Raw genomic sequence first — 9,685 nt, 5'->3', positions numbered from 1 at the left:
AATGAGGAGTTGAAAATGTGGTGTGTGGTTGTTTTGCTCATCTTTCTCTTCCCCAAATACTCTGAATGCTCAGAAGTAGTCTACTATGCAAGTAATGGAACAGATCAGATACGTCTTTGCTGCAGTTTCAGAAGAATGATATAAAGCTACTTGTTTAGTCTGTCTTGTTAAGCAGAAATTACATGGCATTCTGACAGCGAAATAGACTAATAATCATAACAAATCTAATTCATCTCCGCTATGCTTTGAACTGGACTGAACTTTCTCTGCAAGAAGTATTATTCTGGAGGAATTAGAGGCAAAATCAATACACTGTGCTCATGATGCACATCAGTGGGTTGTCATAACAGTGATTATAAGTTCTCCATCAGTAGCCAGGGCTGCATGCTCAAGCTACTCTAACAGTTTCTCTCACCTGACAAAACAAGAGTGAGTTTGTACAGGCTGATGCCACCCTATCTTTTTATTTGAGTGAGTGTAGGAAAAGCTGGCAATCAACGCTGTAGACCTCTCTGCTCATTTGTCATTAATGAATGCTATGTTCTATTAAATGTTTTCTTCAGTAAATGGCCAGAAGTAGCCTCTATCACAGGTCGCTCTGCTTCGGTCATGACTTTCCATTTACTCTTTTCAGCACGCAAAGAATGTCAGAAAACTGAGGTTCACAAACAGTTGACAATTCATATCTTTGCAACTTCAATATTTTTCCTGAGAAAAAGAGGAGCCTTTGTATGTAGACAACAACCAGCATTGTATCCTCAGGCTAATGAAGAACTAAATGCTGTGATAATGCTTTGAAAGAACGATAAGAGACTGCAAAACTGAAAGGGAAATGTGAGGATTTCTTAAAGATATAAATGGCCAGGTGAAATGCATCAAAGCTGAGGCAGATTTTCCAAGGAGAAGGTAAATGCTGTTCTGTTACAGGTACTTGGAGTAGAAACATCAGTGTGCTGGGATTAAAGAGAAACCATCCATTGAAAACAGGAAAAATAGAAAATGTTTGTAGATTAGTATTGTGCTACTGAGGATCCACAATTTGCAAAGAATCTGGTTGTGAGAATATATAGCCCTGTTAGATGAGAGGATCAGAGTTTACATCTCAGTGCTGTTTGAGGGAAAACAGGGGCCTACTACTGCAGCTTATCTGATGGATAAATATGAAAAGTTTCACTGTGCACATCTTACTTGTGGCAACGTGGAGGTATTTTGGCATGTCCACCTGTAACCTGTGCTTTCTGTTAGTCTTTCCCATGTAAGATGCACAACAGGAGATGGAGGACCAGTCCTGTCAAACCTACTTAATCGTCTCCATGAGATACAAGCAGTGCTGTGCAATTCTCAAAGGAGCCTTTAGTGGGAATTATTTAATTCTATGTCAGTTTGTCAGTTTGTTTTGTAGTCACTTGGCTTCTTCTTTCCTGGCTGCATAATTAGTGCATACTAATTGAATAAACTTCTGAAACTTCTTTCTACATGGCTAGATAACATGTAATCATGTTCAAAATCTGATGGATTAGTAGCATTCAAGTAATGCTTTTTACTTGGTCTCTTACTGTTTGTATAATTTTTTTTTTGATTGATAGCTTTTGTATCTATTTGCCAATGCAATTTTTGCAGAGGAGCAAAGGATTACAAAGACAGGAAATTCCTGTAAGCTTTGGGCAAGTGACTGTCCCCAGTGAAGGGCTGATGTGTGACTGCAAGTGTTACCTGCTCTGGTTAATCTACTGCTACCCCATCAGCACAGGTGACTTGTCACCTACACACTCGTAGGGTGGTCACATCATACACGGTCTGTGTGGTCAGAGATGCTGAGGCGTGGTGCCGATGGGGAGGTAATGTGGGTTGGGAATTCAGGCTTTTAATACAAGCAAGGTCTTGCAGACACAGCGAGGGCAGCCCTGGTGTTTTCTGAGTGGAGGATGCAAGAGGTAGAGGGAAGGAATCATAGTGTACATGAATCCATAACAGACCAGGATTCACTAATTCCACTGCTTGTTGAATGACCTCTCATATTAAGGCAACAGTAATGAAATTACGCAGAAACGTCTGTAGTAATGAAGCAGGTCTGAGGCCAAGCCAGGAAGCCAAATCAGCAAAGCAATCACGGGATCAGCAAAGGAAATAGCTGGGCATGGCCGTATCTATAGTGCAACTCAGGCGAGGACCGATAGCAAGGGCCTGAGCTCGGATGCAGCTCCTGAGCCAAGGGGCAGAGGCCCCAGATAACGCGTCTTTTGGCTCTTTCTCTTACAAAGCTTTTCAGAGAAGCCTGATACGAAGTTAAACACCACCGTATCAAAGCTGACCTTGAAGAGTGGCAGCCAAACCCCTGGGAGGAGGGCAAAGGGTTAAGAGCTTGTAATGTGTGTTTGTGCACTCAGAACATGACAACACACAGTGAAACAGCTTTAAGGATGCAGGGTTGTTGGTTTGGGGTTTTTTTCATGTTGGACTTGAGCTCCTAAATCTGTTGGGTTTTTCTTCTGGAATAAAAATTGCACAAAGTGCTGAATTATTATTTATTCAAAAAAGCAGTGATCCAGCTGTGGTTTCTCATATGCAGATAAGTTTGGCTCCTGTTCTAATAAGACTTTGACCATATCTAGTAATTACCCTCCATACCTAGCTTTGTGTCTGCAGCTTCTCAGTAGTGACCCCTGGTTTGTAAGACAAAGACTATCTGGTTATCAGAAAAAACAGCCACAGCTACAGCAGAAAAAGCAGCATTAGAAGGTGGATGGGTTGCTCTGACCACCTTTATTCATAGAAAGCAAGCTATTGTGGGACACCTTGAAGGAGTTGTTTGAAGTAAATGTGCTGACTGAACCATGTGGTACTTGGCGCAGATCCTTGGCCAGAAGCACAGGTGCCCAAGTGCCCTTGTGTAGACAAGTTCTGAGTCACGTATTCACAGAAGTGTTCACCATTGAACGTTACTGGAAAGAAAGGTCATTTTGTGGAAAATTGGGTTTTAACATGTATAGGCTTCAGGCATTTTAATTAGACAGAGAGTTGGTTTGCTACCTAAGTATTCCTTTTCTGAGCTTCGCGCTTTGATCCTGCTGTACTGTATGGAAGATCTTGGCAACTGGGGACAGCTCGTTGCATTCAACCCTCGATAAGGGGCTACTACTGCTCAAGTGAGCGCTAGAAGGCACACAGGAGCTCTCAAAGGATTTGAATTGCTCTGGCAAAAGATTTGATGTTTGGAAGATATTAGAAAATTCTCATCTTTTCTGACCTCTGCTAATGCAACCTAATTGAAAGCTTGCTTAAAGATTGGAAAGAGCTGTTATTAAAAAAATCTGCAGCTTTGCTTCAGCTCAGCAGCTATAAGCCATAACACTCTTCTTCTCCCCCTTCTTTTTTTCTTCTGTTACTGCTGGAAAAAAATAAGAAAATACAGGATAGTTATATTAAAGTCAATAGGAGGCTTCAGTTTCGTTGTCATTGCAATTTAAACTCTTTGTCAGTAAAACTGAACAGTTATATTGAATATGAAGTGAGGTTTATGAGAATGTATGTCTGTGCCTTGTGTTACATCCACTGGTTTGTGTATCTCTTGTATTAGGTTACCCTCCCCAGCCCCGTGCATGAGCAGTAATACGATTAGCATATCGGCAGGGGGAATTTTCAGAGAAAAACACTGTGTCCTTATTTTGCATGGTAATAGATCAGAATTTCTCACAAATTGTGGAGGCATTCTTAACTTATTTAGTGTCATATATAGCTAATATGATTTTATAGAAGACAGATGCAAGCCTATGTAGTTAAATAATTGGTTTTCAGGACTGCTTCTGTGATGGCTGTTTATCTTTGTTGTCACAAACTGTTACACTGTGCCCATCGCTCCACTGCGTTACTATTAGAAGGAGCTCAATAATGTCAGATCAGATGAAGTTACAATGAATATATCATTTCCCATGAGTAATTACTTCTGCTGTGTTTATCTTGCTTTGGTTTGAATTTTTCCAGCTTCAGTTTCTATTAGTTTGCTTTTTCTTTCACTAGATGACAGGCAGGATAGGACAATACCATTTTCTCCTATAGATTTTAGGGGGGCTACCATAGGGTGCATCTGCCTTAGATCCCTGGTGCATCCCTGCGTCTGTGCCCAATTGTGTCTCCTGCACTCACGTTGCTTTGGTCCCAGCTTCTCTTTTGGATCAGAGCAGCTGGTTCCCTGTAGGAGAAAACCTGGGTGTGTCTGGAGGTTTTACCTCGGTTACTGTTCCAGATGGGAACAGCAGAGATGAGACTGCACTAAATTAGGCTCCGTGCTCTCTGCCCGGTCCTCCATCGCTGTCCCAACATCACCTCAACCCCTATGTGCCCTCATGGTGTGCCGTGCATGCCCTCAGCATCATGTTACAATAACACTGCCCTCACTTATTTTTTTGTTGGCACTTCAAATGGAAAAGACGGGGGAGGGGAAAAAAAAAAAAAAGAAGTGATGTTTTAGGATTACAAGGGCAACAGAGGAGACTTGAAATTAGTGCTGAGCACAGCCACCTCTGTTGCTGGCCCAGGGCAGCCTGTGCGCAAGTCGCTCTGCAGCCCTGAGTGGGGAGAGTGCATGGGGAGGACACCTTTCAGAGGGGGGGATGCTGCCTCCGAATCAAATTCCCTTCCCTGACAACCAAACATTTCCACTGATGTCAATCGGCTCTCTTCGATGCACTTAGAGGCTGTTGCACCCATGATGTAGTCAGGGGAGGGAGGGGATGTTCACGGTTGATGGCACCACTGAGAAGTGGGACATGCACGGGGGTGTGACTGGTGGCAATGGGGGCTGCGCAGGTGGGGTGGGGACAGATCCTGCCCTCTCCTTCTCTCTGGCTGCCTTCACCTGATGCTGTTCAGATGAATGAAAATGAAACGTGTTGCATTGTGTTTCATTTAGTTGTGTTGAGTTGAGTTAATAAAGATTTATTTTTAAAAAGAAAATTACATTTTCCTATCTGTCATTCCATCTCCCTCTTAGTAAAAGGTATACTTGAGTGAACAAAAAAGTGACAGGAATATACCTTAAGTGGCAAACCTTGAGCTCTGGAAGAAGGATGGACAGTTCTGTATTTCTAATTAATGACATTCTTCTTCTTAGGAGATTTGAAAAGTATCTGCTTCATAAACTTATTTTTTACAATCATGTTTAAATTTGTGTACAATATCTCCTATACTGAAAAATGGTAGTTATGCCCATCGTCTGTAAGGCTTTTTACTAGAAAAGCATGCTGTATCAGATAGAGATAAATGCCACAATTACTTCTATAAGATAATGGAGCCCTGAGTTTTTCCAGTTCTATTTGCACATTAGCCTGAAATGAACTTTCTTGCTCAGTGGTTTCATTTATATCATCATTTTCAGTCACTAAACCATAAAAAATATACACTCCAATTCCCCAATCACTTTTTAGCACTTCCTGAATTAGAAAAAGATTTCATTACTTCTTCTCAACTGAGTATTATCTACCTTCATTTAAAATATTGGGTTATATATAACTAGGAAGACTTTAGTCAGTTATGATGCTTTTTACTATATTTTCAGTCTTTTCCTCCTTGACTGTTTTGCCTTTCTCTGTTATCTGCAGGGAGAGTCCCAGCCCTGGCAATTTGTGCCGTTGTTAAGGGTTGATCAACATGTAGTTATTCCAACGCGAGAAGAATGTGAGGTGGTAGGGTTACAATTTCTTTTCCAGTAGAGCTACATTGCACAATTCCTCACACGCACCATTTATAGAAAGACTAACTGCTGTAGCTTTTTCTGCTGTTCCATGAGAGAATAAACTATCACAAGGCAAGCACCTTTAAATTGATGTACCAGGATGACACAAGCTAATCATACTCTTGTAACTTGTGTAGAACAAAATGGTGTAATTTCTGTGTGTAAACACCTTTTCCTATGCCAAAAGCTTAAAACCCGATCCCTCAGGTCACCATGTTTCTTCACTGCTTCCCTTCACCCCTCTTTCAGGCCACGTATATGAAGTATGTAGATCGCAGCATGCTGCATATCGGGTGTCTCCGACAGCTGCCAATGCACTGGCAGTATGTGCATAGCACCAATATTTCCAAATGCAAGAGGGAACCCAAAGACTTCAAAGGTTTTATAAGGTTTGCTCATGAATTACATTTTCTTCAGGTGGTGTTTCCAAGTTTGAAAAAAATAAATCTGTGTTTTCAAACCAAAGAGATGATCAGCCCCAAAAAGCAGACACTCTACTGACCACTTTTATAAGTCCTGAAGGGCACTCTGGGAGTGTCCCCAACAGTTCTGTAATATAATTTCTATTTTAATTTTATATACAATTTGTTGTGCTATCTATGCAGACCTTTTCTTTATTTTTTGGAAGGAAAATATCTGTGACAAGAGATAACTGGAGCCAAAGCAAGTAAACCTGACATGGTAGAATCTGGAAACTATATAGCAAAAGTACTCCCCATTCCTTTTATTGGAAGCAATGCCCATGCTTCCTCATATTTTACTATTTTATTGTGATGTATTTCTTCATATTGTAAGTTATTTTACAGTATTTTCAATTATTGTTTTGTGTACCTTCTAAAAGTGACATCATTTCAGCTGTTTATATGATGAGTCCTCTGATGGCAGTTAAATGGAAATCCCAGCTGAGTTTCTGTCTTCGATGTGCTAATTATGAGACAAACAGAGCAAAATCAAATGGTTGCATCTTGCAGTGTGTTATCTGTTTTAACTATTTAACTATGCTCTCTCTAAAAGTGTTTACACCTTACAAAACAAATTGTAGGTTGGTCTCGAGGGATTTGCTGAAATATACAAATAAAATGTATTATTTTCCTACCTAAATGCAATGGAATAATTTCAAAAGTCACTTGCCTGACGTACAGCTATCTGAAGTTCAGACTATTGAAAATAAAATTTAAATCAGATGCCACAGAATGTTTTGGACAGGGTTCAGACAATTTAGTTTTGTTATTTAATCAGAGCATGACAGGCATATGCATTTATTGATGTAATACTGCTGACTGGAAGAGTCAATGCATACAGAAAGACCACTGGAAGCAGCAGCTGCCACTGTCAACAGATTAAAAATCAAGGGAGAATTTTAAGTATGTTTCTATTAATTGAATATGTAATCATTTTACTTAGAAGGATTTTAATTACACTTAGTCTCAGTGTCCTCATTACGCACTTACACGGACTAAGTGTCTGTGATCTTGGAATAAAATATGGTTAGAGAGAAATAAAATGGGAGAATAGCAGAAATTAGATTTTAAAAGAGTGATAAATAACCGAGAGTGAAGACACAATGTCTGTGTAATTCTCCCAGCATAACTGTGAGTGTGAAACAAGAGCAACTGGACTTTCATTGCAAAGTTTCTGGGAGGTGGGTTTTTTTGTTTGTTTGTGTTTGGTTTATTGTTGGTTTTGGTTATATGAAATAATGTCATATAAGCCAATATATACACAGAGATTCTCTAGATTTTAGTCAAGTATGCCATATCCAGAAGATGAAGCTAAGATTCCCTGCCTAAACACAGTTCCCTTGCCCTACAGTCTGTCTTTTGCTCTGGGTGAGAAAGTATTTGGCTGTGCCTAGCTTACAGCTCTCAGGCTGACAGGTCTTCATTTTGAGCACTTGCTCTTGCATCCCAGTTCTTGTCTTTTATTGAAGGCTAGAGTACTTCTGTAGCTCATGTTCTTTGGGAGTGTTGTTTTTATTAATTTGTTTCAGGAAAAAAAAAAAAAAAAGGCAAAATATCAATTAAAAAATCACACACTGAGCGAAACAGATTCCTGTTTTATTCCATGGTTTTGATTGGACTCTGGGACGTGAGAAAAAGCACATTAAGAAATGGCACTGAGTGGAAACAAAGCAGCATAAGAGAGTGCAATGCTTGCGATTGATCTAAGGCAGAAGAGCCATTTTGCAAGTAGGGATGGGGGACAGAGATGCAATTAAAAAAGCCCAGATTGTGACTGGGACACCACAGGGAGAGACTTCTTCCAGAAACAGAAATAAATCTTGCAGGCAGCTTCAAACCATGCACAGTCTGGACGGTGCGGCATAGAGCAACCCTTCCCAGAACTGCTGGAGAGCATCACGGCACAAACCAAGCCGCCTGTCATTTTCAAAGCAAATAGGAAGTGCTTTATTCATTTTAAGTGGTAGTCAAGCACACCAGGCCCTGCTGCAGCTGCAACAGCCACCTTAGCTGGGAAGAAAAGCCACAATCGGCAGAAGGTAAACAGGCAAAACTTGAGTCTTATTCATGTCGGTGAGAATATGTGAAGATGAAGAGGGGAAGTGTTTGCCTCATCTTGCTGGTGCTGTGGAAGGAGGCTGTCGTGCTGCAGGAGGTGTGAAATCTGGAGCACAGCACTTGAGCATGTAGTCAATGCTAAAAAGTGAAAGCCTGTGGGCACAGCAGGGTCACAGGCTCTGGCAGGCACTGGCAGGCAGAAAAAGGCTTTTGTCTTTGCATTTCGGTGGGTTAGCATTAGTCAGAGCTGATCATAAGCTGTTCATGGCAAAAAGGCCTGGCCAAAAAACTCCCTGAGAATGCAGGGCACATGTTTTAATCTACAAATACATGTTTACAAGCAGACTGCACCTCCAGAATAAACTGTATTGGTGGCAGATGCTGTCTTCATCATTGGATAGCAGTTCAGTGGAACAAAGACTACAGAGCTCATTTATACATATATTGATCTGGAAAGAAAAGTAACAACCAAATAAACCTGGCTGGACTGAGATGAAATATGGAGTCTGATTAACTAAATTATTTGTGAAGTTAAGAGCTTAGAGAAAGTCCTAAACATGTTATCATTGAATAACCATAACAATGTTTCCCAGTTCCGATTTGAAAATTAAAGGGGCAAATTTCAATTTTAACTGGGTTTTGAAGGAACAAAGACAGAGATTCTTAAGGTGTTAATATTAAAATACAGGAAAATTGATAAATGAAGCAGAGACAAGCAAAAAAGTCCAAGCTGGTAGCAGGGAAATTGCTGGCCTCATAAAGCAAAACAGGTATAGACTTATTGAGACAGGCTGAAAAAAACAATCCAGCTCCATTTGTCACACACCAGCAGCGGCCTGCTGCTGTTCAGCAGTCTGTCCAGACAACAGAAGGAAGATTTTCAGTCCACTCACCGGCTGGTTTTTAAAAGGAAGAGGGTGAGGGATTCTCTTGTGGTGCTCGATATTGATACTCCTTCATAGGGATGAATAGCAGCTCCATCTTGCCACACCACTTCGAAGGAAAAGCAGGGACGGAGTGACGCATGTTGTTCCCTGAGGTGTGACTTGAGTGTCAGCAGCTAAAGGCTACATCAAATTAACCCTCTGCCCACTCCAGATTAGAAAAGCTGTGCATGAGATTTGATCAGATTTTATGCATCTTATGCACCTGGATTCTTCTGTCCCTTCCAACCTGTAGCACTTCCTGGATAATATTAGAGCCAGGACCTTCTTTTCCATTTTCTTTTCTCCCTTTCACACCTGTCAGTCACTCTTCACACCTGTCAGGGAAGGCCATTCCCTGGGGATCAGGCTGCACAGGGGTTTCTTGTCTTTCTCCCAAGGCCACCAGCTGCACTATCTCCAACGTGGCCCTGAGCCCAGGAGGCTGAAGCCCCAGGAGCTCCTGGGTGATCTGTAGAACTCATTTCATCTATTTAATCAGGGACTCCATC

The 9,685-nt window shown here is 41.1% G+C and overlaps 1 long non-coding RNA gene across 1 annotated transcript; it reads right to left on the bottom strand.

Annotated features, from left to right (window-relative positions):
• Positions 1-861: 861 nt before the first annotated feature.
• On the bottom strand, positions 862-9,421 carry LOC309436213. The gene is made up of 3 exons (XR_014183310.1): positions 9,144-9,421; positions 6,563-6,655; positions 862-3,388 (listed from the first exon to the last, which is right to left on the bottom strand). It is a non-coding gene; the product is annotated as an uncharacterized lncRNA (long non-coding RNA).
• Between the last annotated feature and the right edge of the window lie 264 nt (positions 9,422-9,685).

This window comes from Streptopelia decaocto (genome assembly GCF_964273445.1).
Source record: "Streptopelia decaocto genome assembly, chromosome: 2".
Lineage (NCBI taxonomy): Eukaryota > Metazoa > Chordata > Aves > Columbiformes > Columbidae > Streptopelia > Streptopelia decaocto.
Note: the sequence above shows the minus strand (reverse complement) of the source record. Positions and strands in the feature narration are given on the sequence as shown.